The sequence below is a fragment of the Manis javanica genome, chromosome 10 (assembly GCF_040802235.1).
Source record: "Manis javanica isolate MJ-LG chromosome 10, MJ_LKY, whole genome shotgun sequence".
NCBI classification, from domain to species: domain Eukaryota; kingdom Metazoa; phylum Chordata; class Mammalia; order Pholidota; family Manidae; genus Manis; species Manis javanica.
Genome location: NC_133165.1, coordinates 107,930,438 through 107,948,553, shown reverse-complemented (window position 1 = coordinate 107,948,553; position 18,116 = coordinate 107,930,438). Strand labels below are relative to the sequence as shown.

Sequence of the window (18,116 nt, the reverse complement as noted above, 5' to 3'; positions counted from 1 at the left end):
AGGTAGCAGAGAAGGGAGGAGAGAAGAAGTGACCCGGACGTGTGGGGCTTGCTGCCTTTTCCAGCCCCACCGCACTCGCTCACCTCCTGTACACATCCCTTTCACCTCCTCCGGAGCTGTGCCGCTCACGGTCTCATCTGATCCTCCAACCGCAGGGCTGCAGGAGAGCAGAAAGGTTATCTCAAGTTCTGGTGCTGCCACGTTCAAGATGGGTGGCACTGGGGACATTGCTGAATGTGCGTGAGCCTCAGTGTCCCTGTGTAGATCATGGGGATAATAGCAGCACTTCTTGTAGGATCATCATAAAGATTAAGTGAAACCAAATAGTTTGGGACCAAGAAAAAGTAATGGTATTGGCCAACAATCGCACAGCACTTACTGAACACTATTTGCCAGGCTCTGTTCTAGGACGGACGGATGGATAAACGTACACATGCTGTAATCCTTAGAGCTACTCCTGAGTAAGCAACTTTATTACCCCAGTTTACAGAGATGGGATGTAACTCTCCCAGGGTCACACAGCTGGTTAGTGGCAAAGCAAAGATTCAAATGCAGGCCACATGGCTCCAGACACAGGATCCCCACCCTAACCTTTACAGCCTCGCAGCAGGGCTCAGTAGAACTTAGCTATTCCTATCCAGTTACAAGACACGTTGCAAACCCTTAATGAGAGCTAATTCCCCCATGGCCCTCATATGGAATTGAAATTTGTGCTCTTACACCTGTCCCCAGGACCTGTCTCTAACCATCTCTCCCCAGTTTCTCATCACAGCCATTCTGCAGCTTGGAGATCAATTCGCTGATTTCCCATGAACCTCTTCTCCAGGCTAACCTTTGTCATCATTCCCAGTGGGAACTCTCACTGATTTACCACTTATAAATGTGCATTAATGACCCTCCGTGTGCCAAGCCCTGGGCTGGGCACAAAATAGAGCCTGATTTCTTGGTCCTCCTGCTGCAGCTGGTGGACCAGGGGCCCCTGCTCCATTCTGATTGCTCCCTGGGGACCTTCTCCAGTTTTGCTATGTCCCTTTTAATGCCGGGGCCAAGAAATCAGCCCAGCCCTGCTTTGAGCCTCCACAACTACCCTTGGAAGTGGGCAAGGCAGCAGTTATTGTCCCTCTGTGACAGATAAGGCAACTGAGGCCCAAAGAGAGGAAGTGAAGTGACTTGCCTAAGGCCGCATAGCAAATCCAGGTTTCAGAAACTCCCACATGTGGCTTCAGCCTCCTGTCTGGGTGACACTTTCCTGGGCTCTCGGGGAGGGAGGAACAGGAGGTTTTAGGACGAGGGGGAGAAGGGAAGCATCAGCAGGACCCTGACCTTCTTGGCATCCCTACCCACTGGGCTTTGCAGAACCTGGAGGTGGAGGCAAAATTACCACCTGTTTCAATTCTTCCCCGACTCAGTGGACTCAGGGGGCACCTGATATCTTAACCCTGGTCTGTAAAACAAAAAAACTAAAAAGCTAAAAAAAAAAAAAAATCCCTGAGAAGTTAAAATTAGTTTTCCACCTTCTTCTGCCCCAGAAAGAGCTAACAAATCACCTGGAAGAAACTCTTTCCTTTCTGGGAGCTGAGAGGGTGCTGGCGGGTGGGTGTCGATGTCGGGGCTTGGAGGGCTGTTCTCTCCCCACCCCCACCTTTTCTTTCCCACTGAAAAAGCACAGCACTTGATTCTATTTTAATAGTAAAAGCCAAAAGAGAATTAGCTTTGCCTCAGGCCTGGTCCGCATTAAGAGGCCCTGGGGCTTGGCCCTGGGGCTCCGGGTGATGGAGCCTGTGGGCCACATGCCGGGAAACCAAGGCCCGCGCCAGGCAGCAGCCAAGAGCTAGAGGGGCTGCCAGGAAAGGGCAAGAGCTCAAGGCTTGGGTTCAGTCCCTGCCCAACTCCCTGTGCTCGGGGAGCCCCCTCCTTCCCTGGGCTGAGCTTTAGTCTTCTCATCTGTAAAATGGGGCTCACACTGCCTACCTGAGTGGGGTCAGGTGGCATGGGAAGGGAGGAGCAGGGACCCCACTAAATTGGACACTGCCTCTGATATAGACACCAGGGAGGGGACAGGTGCGTAGAGCCACAGTCCCACTTGGCACAGCTCCTAGATGTGGAGAAACTGAGGCTCAGGGAAGCCAGCTATGCTGGTATTCAAGGCTGAGGCTTGCTAAATGTAGGTCCCAAGCTCCTTCCAAACAGCTCACCTGACTGCATTTTGCAAACTGTTCTTTGCCTTTCAGGTGTGATTGGCCATTACCAGGATTATTCCAGAGGCACCTGAGCTCCATGGCTGCCCCCATCCTGCCTTCAAGTCAGAAGCTCTGAAGCCCTTCGTGGGAGCAGGGCTGCCCAGAGGCCTCTCTCCCAGCTCCCAGCCACCCCTGCGTCCCCACCCCAGAGCTGGTCCTTCCGCATTCCAGCACACCCTGTGGATACAGCAGGAGTTCCCCTCCACCCTAAGGCCCCCCGAACACACAAGAACTTCCCACGGAGAAAGACAGAGGGAGCAGGGGAGGGCAGTTTCCATAGCAACGCTGGGTTTCTCATTCCCAGCACCTCAAATGCCAAAGCAGAGTTGGAGAGGTGCGGCCCCCTCTCGTTGGAGGAGACTCCCCACTCTCACCCCCACCATCTCTACCTCACTTGGGCCCATCCAGACAAGCAAGACAGAGGGGAGGGCCTCCTGGACACTTGGACCTGCAAAGGCCATCAAACTCAACTCCATGGTGACAGACCTGCCAGGGGCCAAGGAGGGCCTGAGGGAGTCCTCAGTGCACTTGCCAGCCTGTGCAGCGGGAGTTGGGGAGAGAAAAAGGGGCTGACACACACACACACCCATCCTGGGCGAGAACTGTCCGTAAAGGCTGACCCCTGTCAGCACACACAGAGGCTGCTGGTACACCAGGGTGAGGCGGCTCGCTGTGTGGCCAAGGGCCTGGCCTTGCACCGGGCAGACCTGAGTATCAGTCCAGACCCTGGCACAGATTTGACGTGTGGCCTCTGCTCTCTGAGCTTGAGTTCATTCATCTGGACCATGGGAGAAATAAGAGAATCCAGCCCAGAAAGAAGAGAAGACAGTGCTTGGTATCTCAGAGTGCAAACAAATGGTGCTCATTCTGATTGCTTCATCATTATTATTAATAACAACACTGAAGTCCAAACACCTCAGTTTGGCAGGGAACCTTCCGCAGCCGTCTGCCCTGCTCGATGACCTCACCTGCCCGCTATGACAACCCTCGGCTCAGCCCTGTCTGCAGACTTAGCTGAATCAGAAGGGCGTAGTGCCAACATTGCACCCAACCTCGGTTCCCCTACAGTCCTTGCTCCTGTGCCCCGCCACACACTGTTGAAGGTCCTTTCACATGTTCAAGTCCTTCCTGTTCACCGGGCCTGACCCTAGGACTCCTCCCTCAGGAAGTCTTCCCAGCCCACAGAGATCTTTTCTGTGCCCGAGATCCCCTTGGTCTTTGATCCCGGCTCTAATCAGACATCACCTGGGAGCACCTGTCCTTCCGAAGGACCCACCATTTCACAGCTCTTTCGGGCTGGCTGCAATAACATTTATCCCTGTCCTGGGTATTGTTCATTGTGCTGAGAATTAATATACAGGAAAGCACCCAGTCCTCAGCAGGTACTCAGTAAACGATTATCAGCATAGATGCTTCACATGCAATCTTCCCCAGTCCTAACAATTACAGGAAAAAGGTACCATTGTTATCTCCATGCTAAAGAGGAGGAATCTGAGAGTCATGGAAGTTGAAGGATCTGCAGAAGGTCACAGAGCCAGAAAAAGAGCAAAGCCAGGATTCGAACCCAAAGCCCTTTACAGAAGCAGCAAGGTGAAACATCATGAACGGGTCGCAGCACAGCCCCTCTTGGGCAGGAAATGGCCTTTGTTTGGAAAAGACTTTGACAAGTTTCTCCACTAGAAGGTGACCCATGAGCCCAAGGGCCCAGGAAACTAAGTCATCAGAACTGGGGTTTCATGAGTACCTGCTATGCACCAGGTGCTTCCCTGAGTATCTTAAGTCACCTAACTCAGTCAGCCCTCCCAACAACCCTGTGAGGAAGGTGTGAAGAAAGCATGAGCATTAGTTCCATTTTACAGATGAAGAGGCTGAGGCACGAGAAGCTGTGAAGCTCTTCCAGGGTCACTCAGCCATAAGCAGGGGCAAGACTCAGACCTGGGCAGACTGGCTTCGGGGCTCATGCATTCAACCCCTTGGCTAACAGGCTGACCTGGTTTGCACAAGACATGGTTTTCATCCTGCAAGGAGCTGAGGAGAGACCCTGGAGATCGGTGTAGACGGGTGATAGAAAGAATCCATCAAAATGGGCTGAGATGGGCTAATACAGGGTGGACTCCCTGCTCAGGTGGCTGGAAGGTCTTTTAAGAGCACAGATGCCTAATGGGCATTTTTAAAGTCACCTGCACTTCTGAGCACTTCTTCCTGCTCCCCTTCTCCCACCACATCTCCAGTGGAGTGCTCCACACTAATAACTATTTGTACAAGTGTGGCAGGAGAAGGGAGAGGCTACGTGTACAAGGAAAATTATCTTTAGTGCTTTATCAGGCAGATAAGGGGAGAGGGGGTGGGCATCAGAAACATTAATAAAACTTGCCCACCTCTCTCTCAAACACGCATACCCTCTAATGTAAGTTCAGTCTTCTGCATCCTATTTTACAGCCTTTTTATATACTTAATTTGAAGAAAGGTCAGAAATAAAGAAACAGGGACTATAAACACCCAAGGGAAGGGGGCACATTTGGGAGAAATTCGGGAAGCTTTGGCAGTGGAAAGTAAGGAGCACATGGGAATGTGGGCGGGAACTGTCAAGACAAGACAGTCTCGAGAAATGGAAGGATGAAATCCGACTGACATCCTCGTCAGTATGACTGGAAAGATGAAAATAAAGATTGGAATTACTTTCTAATTACCTTTGTTTGCTGGACTGTGCATCTGAATACAAGTCAAACCAAAGACAGGATCACATGGGACCCTTGCTTATAATCAGGTTACAGGAGAGAAAAAGGAAGGAAAGGAGCCTCACGTCTCCTTAGTTTGGTGTGAGCCAAAGACAGGGTAGGGGAAACAACAGGCTGGAGATAGTGGTGACCTGGTACCAGGAGTCCCTACCTTTTTCCCCAAATTTGCAAAAGTTTTGATTTACACGTCCACAGGGTGTGGGATTGGAGAGTTCATCATCCTAAAGCTCTCAAGGGATAAGAAAACTCCAAGTGATATTTTAATTCCATAGAATAAATGACTTCTGGAAAACTTGCCAGGAAAACCTGAGATCCTCATTCTCTTTCCTGCCAGGAGCAACTGGTGAATAATTAAGACTGAAACCCTGGTTCAGGCCACCCATAGCAAGGAGAGTACCAATCTGTTAGGGCAAGCCACACTGGTGACATAATGACTGAAGTGAGTTCTACAGAGCTGAGTTCTGTTAGGAAGCCTACGTGGAGTTCACTGTGAATGTTGTTTCGGTTCTCCTCAACTGATTTCTTTGGTTCTTTCCAATTCTACCAAGTTTTACAAACCAAACACCTCTAACCTACAAGGAGACACAACCAGCTGAGTCCCTGAGGCCACTGCAGCATCTCCCGTGACACCTGCCCCCCAGGTGAGTCCAGAAAGGGGTATCTCTAATCAGACAAACCGACCAAAGGTGGCCCACATGCTCCGGGGCACCATCTTATCCAGACCCTTGATGTTTATTGAGTATTTCACTAAGTGTGAGATATGGAGGTGGACTCATGGCTCTGTCCTCTCTTTCCCTGTGGCTTTCCCAGGAACCAGACCCAGCACCGAAGAACTGCTGAATACCGACTGCCCAAGATAGAGACCTTCAAGTGACCCTTGACTCCAAACCGGCTCTCACTCCACCCACCCAAGTTGTCAGCAAACCCTACTGGCTCTGTCCACCTAAACCCTACCCAAGTCTGTCCACTTGTCACCACCTCCATTGCCTAGCCACCTCCTGTCCTAGATAAGCCACCATCATTGCCTAATGGGTCTCCCTGCTTCCTCTCTTGACCCTCTACGTCCTTCTCTCACACTGCAGCCAGGGCACTCCTTTTAAAATGGAAGCCACATCGCGTCACGCTGTCCAATGGTTCCCCTTCTCCTTCCACTGAAGCCCCAGGTCCCCTGGAAGCCCCTCCCCACGCTGGGCCCTGCCCACCTTCCTGCCCTCTCTTCCTACCTCTCACTCCTTGCTCCTTCTCTTCCAGCCCTACAGATGTCCTTGCTGGTCCCCAGGCACACCAGACATGTCCCTCCCCTCAGGCCTCGACACTTGCTACTCCCTCTGCTTGGAATGTTCTTCCCCCCAGATGTCGGCACTGCTCACAAGCTTTTTGTTTGAGTCCACAAATGGCACCTTTTTAAAAAGTCCTTCACTGGCCATTCTCTCTAAAGTAGCTTTTCCCATCATGCACCATCCCCTTAACCTGATTTATTTTTCTAACTAGAATTTATCTCTGCCCATCACTTTATTGTACTTTTAATCGATTATTGGTCAGCCCTCCTCTTGGCGCTAGCCTGTTAGCTTCCCAGCTGACGTCAGGGCCTTTGTTTTCTCCACTGCTGAGCCCCAGTGCCTAGACCTGGGCACACAGTAGCTGCCCCATAATTATCTGTCCAACAAATGAATGAACTATGTGGTGAAATTAATGCTCATATTAAGTGCCTAGTTTTTGACTGTTGAGAGAGAAGAGATGTTAAAATTAGGGTAGCACCGTTGCTGTGAGGATGATGTGGTCCCCAGACCAGCAGCAGCAGCAGCAGTTGGAAGTTTGTTAGAAAAGCGAATTCATGGGCCCTGCCTCAGACCTACTTGCATGAGAAGCGCCGCCTGCGTTTGACAGGCCCTCCATCTGACACTGGCACATGCTCAGGTCTGAGAAGGGCTCTGTAATAAAGGCCTCTGAACCAAGTGCTCAGTTTACCCCACACGCTTCAGCTCATTCCCTTTGGGTTGACTGCTGACATTATTTTGTTCGGGGCCACTGATTCCCATCTCACGTAGGAGTGGACGTGATTTTCAGCATGATGAATAAGGCGTGGACAAAGGTCAGAGCAGAATGTGTGTGGAACTGTGTGAACCAGTGTTTTCTTCAACATTCTGAACAGTTGTTCTGAAGTAAAAGAATTTGTAAAATCAAAATACTATAAGAACTGCACCAACAATAAGTACAAATTAGCTTTTGGGAAAGTAAAATAAATGTTCCTTTTTATTATTTGTGTGGGTAATGCAGGCGTCTCCAAATCGGATGGAGTTAGAGCACTTAACCCTAGAGCCAAAAAGAGAAGGACGGAGACAGAGAGAAGGACGGGGCCATTCCTATCGTATCCCCCCCATGTCATTCAGTGAGCAGGAGTGCCAGGTCCCGGTTCTCTGCCCCCACCCCCAGCACCCGGGCACATGTAGAAATGTGTGAGGCCATTTTGGTTGTGCCCTGATGGAACAGCTGTTGGCGTTCAGTGGGTGGGAGCAGCCTTGCAACCCTCTCCCAACCGTGGACCCCTTTCCCAGGGTGAGTAGGAGGCTCCCCGCCTGTGGTTCTCTCTGTCTCTTCCTGCACGCCCCTCCTGAGGCTGGGATGCAGTGTTTCCAAAACCACATTTTTCATGCTACCTGGACCCTAAATGCACACCATCTCCTCCATCTGGACAGAGGTGAAAAGATGGTATCAGAGCCAGCACTGGAGGAAAAACTGGCTGCGCGGGTCTGACCAGAGACAGTCTGTGGCTGCCGTGTGATGATGCCTCCAGAAATGTCAAGGGTAATCTGACTATTCCCAAGTTTGACCTTTTGCTGAGTTTATTACCTGAGCATGTTACCTGAGGAGGGAAGCTCCTTCAGTCAGGACTGCCCATGCATATAATGAGGAGGCTGGCCATGGTACCCCCCAGCGTGCCCCTTTCAGCTCTGGGCGAGGATGGCACAGGCTAGGAGGATTCTCTGCAGCCAGCTGCAGCACTCAGAGCTGCAGGACCTTGGGCAAGTCACTAGCCACCCTGTTCTAGTTGACTGACCCAATTGTAAAAGGGAGATACTGGCAGAACCTATTTTAGGATGTATTGTGAGGACTGAATGAGTTAGTATTGATAAAGAATCCAGAACTGAGCTTCCATTAAATGTCTTTTCTGCTGTTACAGCATCAGGATTTGGCAGAGCCCTGCCCTGCTGTTACCGATTCAAAATGGAGCAAACACATGGGGCCCACCCATGCTTTTGTCAACGTAGGCAAAATCCAAGGGGTGGCTACAACCCTTGGGCTTCCCCACCCCTGTTCTCTGGAGAAGTGCACCCCCAACCTTACATCAGCACACTCAAGGGGCCTCCAACTAAGGGGCATGTGTCTATGGCCTACACATTTGGAGCAATGTGAATTCTCTGGTTACTGTGGCTTCTTTAACATCAGCCCCTAAATAAATGGACTGCAGAGCTATCTTTATGACTATGAAGAGAGGAAAATCAGTCCCCGACTTTCTTTCCCTCGCTCCAGCTGCACAGCTCAGTGCTCATCACGCTTGAACCAAACGGATCTTAAAAGCTGCTCGGTTTAAACCAACTCAGAGCCCTAAGCCCTCGTCAAAACTGTCTGGACACTTTGTTTTCATTCAACAGTCTCAGTCCATTTCATTCAAACTTCATCAAGGCAGAGAGATAGAAAAACCCATGGCGTGAAGATACCAAATATTTCTGAGCACCTACTATGTGCCTGACCATAAGCTAGCTGCCTTATATATAGGTAATCCCCTATAATTCCTCCAGCAAACCAGTCTTTCCATTTAGCGACAAGGACATAACAGGATGACAATCAAGGAGACAAAAGTCACACAGGTGGAAAGCAAGTGACCTGAGATTCAAACCCAACTCAGCCTGACTCCACAGCCCATGCCCTTTCCCCTTCAACCAGGCTGCTTCCCAAAGTCATTTCCATGAAAAACATGGCAACAAGTACTAAGGATAATCCTGAGAAAAGGGAGTCCTAGCAAAGGTGCTAAAAATGAAAGTCAACATTCATCAGGATTGGGTGCAACTACGAGTCCTAGAGTTCAACTTCAGTTGGGCTGGCGTGGCACCTCCATGAGGTCTTCAAGACTCAGAATCCTTTAATTTTTTTTCTCTGCCATCCTCAGTGTGTGGCTTCCATCCTCAAGGTTGCCTCATGGCTTCAAATAGCTGCTGGAGTTCCAACCATTACATCTATGTTCCAGGCAGGAAGGAGGAGGAGGAAGAAAAAGACAAAAAAGGGCCTGTGCCGTGCCCTTTTTAAGGAGGCTTCTTCTGAACAGTGCCTCTCAAAAATTCATATTTATATCTCATTGGCCACCCAATACTCTGGGAAAATGTGTTAACTGGGCACATTGTTGCTCAGAATAAACCAATGCTCTTTTGCCAAGGAAGGAAGGGAAAATGGATGTTGTGTATATAAGCGGCAGTGTCTTCCACCCTAGCTGAAGTCTTTTGGCTCTTCAAGTTCTAGATAAGAATGATTAAAATTCCCATTCTATTTCCAAGGAAGTCCCAAGCCCTCTACAACATTTGTGCAAATTCCCAAAGGATTTACATTCTCATGACCACTTCTAGCTCCTGTTTCTGCCGAGTTAATTCCATTTATGTATTGTCTCACTGCCCTGCATGTCCTGTCTCTATCTTAGGTCAAACTAATTGGGGAACCCAACCCCTCACCCTGTGTTTACACACATACACTCACATCTATACTTGCAAGGCATTTCTGTGTATATTAGATAGTATTTAAGATTGAAGGGGATGGGCTAAGAGGTTACTTAACAGCAAGAGATTAGAAAAACCTGCCATGTCTGCCCATCTCATAAGTAGCAGTTCAAATAGAACATTAAATATTTTGTGTGTAAAAGTCTTTGGATTTTGGCCATTTTCATCCCATCTGAAGGAGCTTTGTCCAGCCCAGTGGCCACTCTCTCCTCATTTCTATGATCACAGGTCTGGTTTCATAGAAGTAGCATTTGAGACAAGGATCTTGTGCAGATGACCTATCAAAGGCACACTCACAGGAGGAACTCGAAGGGAGTGGGGGAAGCCACGCCGGGTGTAGAAGAGGCTAAGCAAAGATGTGGGTTCAACAGAAGCTTGGCTCAGCCTGGTCCCGCAGGAAGCTCTGCAGTGTGATCGCCACAGGTGTATCCCATCTTGAGCTGAGGAGAGTGGCCTTTTACACACCTGTATTGGTCATTCATTGGCTGAGGGCAGGCAGGGAGGCCTCCCAGGCTTCTGTAGGTGAAGGTGGTTCTCGGTTTGAAGGGTACAATCACAGCACGAGGGGCCTGGATGAACCAGTACCGCAAAGGGGGTTGGGGAAGGTCACCGACAGTGTCCGTGCACCTGTCTTCTCCATGGCTTCCAGAAACCAAATTCTCCACCCTTATTTAGGTCGCTCCCCTGCCCAGTTACCCACTCCCAAACAGGCTCTTCAAACTCATCAAAGTGCTCAGCAAAACACAAGCAGATCCAGCCCTGAATTTAGAAGGCTTCAATTTCAAATAGCACCTCTGTTTCCCTAGCCGGACTGGAAGGCATCAATTCTGGAACCCAAGCCAAATGCACTCCTCTTACCCAAGGCTGGCAGCCAATGGAGATTTTTTTTGCTTTTCTGGCAAAATTAAATGATTTCCCCCTAGTTAGCCCACCTGCCCGACCTCTGGGTCAGTGGGCCTTGCCGCCTCCATGCATGTCCTGCTCCCCAGCTTGCCTCCATCAGCAGATGGTACTGCAACTCCTGAAGGAATTGTGTCATCCTGAGCTGTTCAAGTTTATTTCCACTAAAAATATACCCTGAAACTGGGGCACAATGAAGGCTTGCTGACAAATGGGGAAGAGGAATGAACAAAGACTCTGAAGCTGTCTAATGCCTCAAAGTCGTTGCTGAACACTCACCACTGAGCTGATTGTGGACCTTCTCCACTCATGACTGTCACCAAAAGACATTTAAGCAGTCCCGTGTGGCGCCGGGGGCTTGTGAGTCATGGTGAGGAGATGCCCCTGATGTAATGCAAGCACTTATTTTACTACAGAGAAAGCAGAGAAGGAGAGGGCAAGTGACTTCACCCCGAGCCACACTGCTAATTAATGGTGGAGCAGGGCCTGCAGCCCACGTTTGGCTTGTTCCCAGGTCATTGTTTTTCCCCAGAGTGAGGACATCCTCACTGTTAGCCGTAAAGAATGCTTTCAGTTTCAAGTTACAGAAAACCAGATCAATGGCTGCTCAACTGTAAGGATATTAATGTTTACTTAACAAAGACTCTGCAGAGAGGTATTTCCAGGGTTGGGTTCCCGGCTCACTAATTAATGTCAGGAAGGGCCAGGCCCTCTCCACTCTGCCATTCTGAGCATTGACTTTTCATCCTCAAGCTTACTGCCTCATGTCACAAAATGATTGCCACAGCTCTGGATATCAAGTCCTCATAAATAGGATCCAAAGCTAGAAGGAACTACCAAAAAAAAAAAAAGAAGGTTGCCTTCTCCCTAGGTAGCCCTCTCTTCTATGAGGAAAAACTTTCCTTACATCTCATTGGCCAGAAGCAGGTCACATGCCCACCCTTACACCAATCACTGGAAAAAGGGGATGAGATTGTCAGGTGTGGTTTAGACCAATCAAGATTCACCCCTGAGGCTGGCCTGGATACACTGTAGCGCCAGCACAGCCAAGGTTCTCTCTGTAGTTCCTTGTCTGTAAAATGGGCATAATTCATACCCACCACATATGGCTATAGTGAGGATCTTTGAATGAAAACACTGTGCCGATGTGAGGCAGGAATATTATTCTTGCAATCTGGAAAAGGTAAATCTATAAAAATAGACCTTTGATCATTAGAGAAATACCTCCTATGAAGAGCTGAGCTATAAGATGTTGCTAACGTAGCCCAGACAAAGCTTCTTATGTAGAATAAATCCAAGGAGGGAACTCCCAGAATCACATGGACCTCTCAGCGCTGATGAGAGGACAAGAGTCATGTGAAGAACTGAACAGGTCAGGGGAGAAAGTGAGATGGAGGTCCGGATTGATTCATGGGCTACGCCTGCAGCCCTGATCATGTGGGCTGGTGCTTGAGGGGATCTTTGAGCTGCCTGCTGGTCTTGTGGGGGGAGGTACACAGAAGCAAGCTTTGCAAAGTTCCACAGAAAGTGTGAGAGCCGTGTGGAGGAAGGAGGCCACGGCAGTGAGATTGGGCTGAGTGGGGCTGACTCTGGCGATCCTGGCTAGGGAAGCACACGGTGGGAGGCCGGGTAGGGCAGCGGGGAGAAGCCAAGCCCCCTGGTCAGGCACCTGTGCTGCCGTGCCAGGACCACCTCTGTCTCACTGAGTGACCTGGTCGAGCTGCTCCTCTCTAAACTGCCTCAGCCGTTCTGTCTGTAAAGTGGGAGTTCATTTTGTTTTTCATTCCCTTATTCATTTATCAAAACACTTCTTGAACTGCATGTGTGGAGGCAAGGAGGTACCTAGGGAGTGCCAGGGTGGGTACTGACGGTACTGACCTTCAGTTACTTGCTTCGCTGAGAGGAGGCTGTTTCCTCGTCTGTAAAATGGAGTCGATCATTGTACCTACCTCATTTTCGAGTTGATTTTAAAAATTACTGCAGCCGGGCCTTAGTAAATGCACAGTCAGTGTTAGCTTCTGTCTTCAGGGTCCATGGAGTCGTGCGGACACTGGGGATCTGGTGGCAAGGAGAGCAGGAGAGCTACCGTGGCACTTCCAGTGTAGTGAGGGATACAGACATCGATCAGACAATCACTTGAAACAGAGTAATAATAGATATGGTAGTCAGAGATTTGAAGCAGAATCACAGGCCACAGGACCTGGCCGGGGGTCAGGGTCATGGGAGGCTTCCTGGAGGAAGCAGTTTTAGGCCAACACCTGAAGAAAGAGGGAATTAACTAGGTGAAGTGGGAGAACATTCCAGTAAAGGGAGCAGCATGTGTACAAACCCTGGGGGGAGAAGGGAGGACGGCACCAGAAGGGACGGGGAGCAGACCAGGCTGACCCTGGGGCTACATTACAGCCCTGGAATTTCATCCTCAGAGAAATGGGAAGCCACTGAATGGCTATCAGCAGGGGAATACCACGATCACTGCTGTGTTTTAAAAGAAAATCTCTCAAAAGACTGGAGGCGACTTGAACGTCCATTGACAAGGGATGGAGCAAGCAAATTATGGTGCATTCATGAATAGAAAACACAGCTATTTAAACAAGGTGGGTGTGCTCTTCAAGTGTGGAAAAGGAACCGTTTCCAAGATCTATTACCTGGGCAAGGCCAGGGTACAGCAGGGTTTATCTGAGGCTACTATCCGTGTAAAACACGGCAGGAAGAGAAAAAATTCACCTCCATCCACATACTCATATACACACAGGACACCTCTGGAGGAATTATTAGTTAACTAGTATACAAGCTATCTCCGAGACAGGCCTGGTGGCTGGAGGTGGGAAGGAGGCTTTTCTCTGTAGACCTGCCCTTTTGTACTTTTTTAATTTTGAAAAATGTTTTCTTGGGTATAAAGAAATAGCAAAGCTTTACAAATACAGTAGTTCCTCTGGCTGCCGGGTGGAGAACAGACTGAGAGCAGACATCAGCAGGTCAGTGAGTCATCCCGGACGGCGAAGTGGATGAAGTGGAAGACGTGCCTAAAGCAAAATTGAATTCTTTACAGGCCCTTTCTGCTCTGATTTTGCCAGTGTTTGGATGGAAGAGGAGAATCTGAGACAGGAGAGACTTCCCGGGAAGAGCCCCCCTCTATCACTCCTTTGTCTAAAATAAAAGTGTTGTTTTACACCAGACAGCAGAAGAGGAGTCTGGGAGAGAGAAACCTGGGCCCTGAGCATAAAAAGCAAGGGATGATGTAAGGAAGAGAGGACCCTCTGGCTGTCTCCTTCTCTCTACAACATCTTCCTCACGGGTCACCCTCCCTTGCAGAATTCTGGATGCCAGAGTACTTAGGGGATCCGCCTGCAGTTCTAAGCAAACACATGGCTCGCTGGTATGCCACATGGAATTCCCATTTCACCTTGCCTAGGGCGATCACCTCCGACCTGCTCGCTCACGGGAAACATTTTTTCTTGGAAGAAGAAGCAGCTTCAGCCACAACAACCAAAAAACTGGGGGGGGAAAAAAGATGTCCATCAACTGGTAAATGGATAAATTGTGGTATATCCATACAATGGAATATTACTCAGGAACCAACAAGAACAAATATGGATACATGCAGCAACATGAAGGACTCTCAGACACCATAGGTTAAGCGAAAGAAGCCAGACACAAAAGGCTAATCATTGTGTGACTATCTACATGTGACATTCTAGAAAAGGCAAAACTGTACGGACATGATATCAAATGTTTAATTCAAATCGGTGGTTTCCAGAGCTGGGTGTAGGAGGAAGGACAGAGGACAGAGGGGCATGAGGGAATTCTTAGGGGAATGGAAATGTTCTGTATCTTGACTGTGACATAGTGTCACCATTTGTTAAAACTCATTGAACTGTACTGTTTAAAAGGTGAATTTTACTCTATGAAAATTATACCTCAATAAGCCTTACTTGGAAAGGAGAAAAGTGTGCAGGTCCTTCACTTGTTTTTCTCAGATTCTGTGAAGTGGCTATGTAATCTCCCAAACAGATAAAGAAACTTTACAGGCCCTTTCTGCTCTGATTTTGCCAGTGTTTGGATGGCAGAGGAGAGTCTGAAATGGGAGAGACTGTCCCCTGAAGAGCCCTCCTCCATCACTCCTTTGTCTAAAACATCTTGCCCCTCTTGGGGGGCATCTCCTGATCCTGAATCATGATGCCCCAAAGGCACCATCTGGATGGGAAGGCTGGGAATGCTCAGCCCCACATTAATCTCACTCTAGAGGCTCCAAACAGCACTGGTGGGTCCTGGAGACTCAGCAGGGTGCCCCTGGGCCCGCCCTGAGGGGGAGGGGCCACGGGAAAGAGGCAAGTGGGCGGAGCCCTAGGCCCCACCTCCACCGAAGCAATCCGGTGTTCCGTTTCTGTAGGACACTGAGTTTCAGCTTAACCTCTTGTGGGAAACTTGCTCCGCTCAGCAAAAAGAAGGTTGGAAAGCACTGGATATAATATTCCTTTAAAGTCCTTCCAGATGTGACATTCTATAGCACCATATGTGGAAATTAATGATTTGTTCTAAGTTAGTCATTTGGTTTATAACCTTCACAGCAGCCCTGAGTAGTGGGGATTATGTAACTTGTTTTTACTTTTGGTGACTGCAGGCTCAGGAAGATGAAGTGACTTGCCGGAGACACAGCCGGTGTGGACCTGCCCAGCAACACAAACCCACCCCATCATCCGTGCTCTTTTTAGAGCAATCTGTGGTGCCTCCCAGTGCCAAGTGCCTTAAGAGAGGTGTGGATAAAGTAGCAGGTGGGCAGTGAGTGTGAGGTGATTTCTGGCTGGAAGAAAAGATCCTTGAAGGCTGGAAAGGAGGCCTAGGCTGAGTGAGTCCTGTGGTGGGAGTGGGAGTGTCTGTGGGGACTGGGGAGGGTCACCTAGGTGGGCAGGGAGGCGCGAAGCGGGCCTGGGAACACGGGTCAGAGAGCGGCTTACCTTGATCATGAACTCCCCTGCAAGTAGGTTTGCAGCTACTCAGGAGAAGCAGAGAGAAAGAGCACCAAGTCTCAAAAGCTGAGGCCAGTCTTCAGAATGCTGGGCTGAAGGCGGGAAGACAGGGTTTGCCTTCTCCGTGTTTGCCAGGAGCAATGGCCCCAAGCCATAAGGGAGGCTGAACAAATGAATCCAGGATGAATTAAACCAATATTTATTCACCGCTGCTCAATCCCAGGGTCTGTGCCAGATGCTCTCACTAATACTAACTTATTTAATTTTCATAATAAGCCTGTAAAATAAATGTTATTATTCCTTAACTCTCACTTGACAAACATATGCAGAGTGTTTATTATGTGTCAGGCACTCTGCTAAGCCCTGGAGATACCCCTGGAGATACAGAGATGAACAAGATGACGGACACAATGACTTAAAGCCCCGGGTTTGAATCATGACTCTGCCATTTTACTATCTCTATGTTGTTGGTTGCCTTACCTCTGTATGCCTCCGACCCCTTGTCTGTAAAATGAACTGAACAGTAGCAGCTACCCAGGACTCTTAGAAAGCCTGGCTGCCTCCATGGCACAGGGCCCCTGGCTGCAGCTGACTGCAGGAGGGGCGAGTGCCCCCACTTAAGCAGCCAGCCCAGTGGTCAGAGGCTTATGATGTGGCCAGTGGCAGAGAGGTGAGCTGAGCCCATCCCCTCCAGGGACTGGGAAATTGAGAGTGAAGCTGCAGCAGAACAGAAAGAATAATGTACTCACATGTCTGCACAAAGGTTGGAAAGATGCATGCTTCAGTATCCTGGCTTTGAAAAGGTCCAGCAGTTTGGCTAATTCAGCCACCCCTCCTGTTCATCCAGTACCATTCAGTTGTCAACGCATTTTCTCAGCCAACATCCCCACCACACCTGCAGGTGAAGGGAGAGAAGACTCTCACCTCACTTCATGGATGAGAAAACTGGGGTTCGCAGCACACGGAGACTTGAGTTGATCACAAAGCCGGCCCACAGGGCAGCTGGCCTGCAGAGCCAGACAGGCTCCGGGTCTGAGCACTGTTCGTTACAGCAGGCTTCTAGTTTTCAACTGGTCCACCAGGCATTTGAGGGAACATCTTCTTCACTTTGAGGTTTAGTAAAAATAAAAAACATATATTATAATCGACTCAGATATGTTCAGGGTTGGAAATGTGGTACATTTTGTTCCAGCCTTTTTTTAGTACATGGTTCAGATCCAGGCCCTGTACACAAAATTCTCAGTGCCAGTGGAGAGCCATCAGTGCCAGATGAGTAATTCTGAAAACTGGGCAGCCCCTGAGCCCTGCCAGCTTTCCTCTGGGATGCCTGATGGTCTTTTGCAGCCCACATAGCATTGAAGAATTGCTAAAAATTATTTTTCTGTGGCTATATTCCTCAAAGGTCAGTGTTGGGAAACTGGGGTTCTGATCGAAACGGTGGAACTTGAACTCCAAGCTCTACAGATTGACAGCTTCTTCCTCATTAACCTTGTACCCACTGATCCAACATGCTGCCCGAACTCCAGCGCAGATCATTCATTCATTCCTCACTCAACCTTTATTGAGCACCTAGATGATAGGGAGATAATGTTCCCATATTCATGGGGCATACATGAGATATATACCTTCATTAAACAATAATGCATGTAAATATAAAACTGCAAATTGAGGAAAATTCCAGAGTGGCACAACTGGTTATGAGAGAGAGAGCTGGCTTAGTATGGGGGCGAAGGGGTCAGGGAAGGATGCTCTGAGGATGGGATGCTCTCTTGGGATCTAACACCAATGTTCCCATATCCCTGCACCCCCACCCAATGCTGACCATCCCCACCGCTAAGCCTTCCTTGGGGCCCGAGTGTTTCTGACACCCCCATCTGACCACACCCCTCTCAAGCTTGTAAGTGGGCGGAGGCTCCTGGTTACCTGCTGACAAGTGAAAACTTTTCACATAGGACAAGTAGCCTTTGCAGAGGCTGGGGGGGTGAGATCCAGAGGGCGGCCACTGAGGAAGCTCCAGCAGAGGTGAGGGGCAACTCTGGGAAGATGACATCGCTGTCCCCACACCCCATCCATCACAGTCCATCGAAGCTACGTCCTGAGCATGCCTCTAACCCCGCATTTCTCCCCTCATCCTTGGCCACTCACTAGGGGCTGGGCACCCCGACAGCCTGCTTCCACCACCCCCACCTTGGGACCTCACCATCTTTCCCCTGCAGTAGCCAGAGGGCTCAGACTCCTCCACGCCCTGTGGCTGCCCCGCGCCCAACCCAAACCCTTCAGAGGCTCCTATCACCACCTACCTCAGGCCAGCTGGTTTCACAGCCCTGCACCACCCAGCCCCAGCTGCCCCCACAGGCTCTCCTTGGCCTCTGGAATCCTAATTCAGCCGCAAGGGATTACTCACAGCTTCCTTCCCGCTCCACATCTCCCGCGAGGCCGAGCCTAAGCACTTGCTGTTCTCTTCGCAGAGATGCTCTTCCTGTCTTTGCACCCCTCCCCTCAGGA

The 18,116-nt window shown here is 49.6% G+C and overlaps 1 protein-coding gene and 1 long non-coding RNA gene across 5 annotated transcripts in view; one reads left to right on the top strand and one right to left on the bottom strand.

Annotated features, from left to right (window-relative positions):
* RASD2 (RASD family member 2) overlaps positions 1-17,426 on the bottom strand; it is a 43,361-nt gene extending 25,935 nt beyond the window's left edge. For 2 of the 3 annotated variants that reach the window (XR_012121580.1, XR_012121581.1), the window contains exons 1-4: positions 16,361-17,426; positions 15,600-15,774; positions 12,594-12,779; positions 84-11,978 (exon numbers count right to left, since the gene is read on the bottom strand). The gene's annotated coding sequence lies outside the window, so the exon portion shown is untranslated. Of the gene's footprint in view, positions 1-83; positions 11,979-12,593; positions 12,780-15,599; positions 15,775-16,360 lie in introns of those variants that run through there. The other variant, XM_073213812.1, reaches the window with a different exon arrangement.
* LOC118970303 (uncharacterized) lies at positions 11,694-15,762 on the top strand. Of its 2 annotated transcripts, none has more exons than XR_012121582.1 (3): positions 11,694-11,827; positions 15,266-15,490; positions 15,627-15,762. It is a non-coding gene; the product is annotated as an uncharacterized lncRNA (long non-coding RNA). The 2 variants fall into 2 exon arrangements; XR_005058196.2 differs by lacking the exon at positions 11,694-11,827 and adding an exon at positions 14,145-15,092.
* Positions 17,427-18,116: the final 690 nt, after the last annotated feature.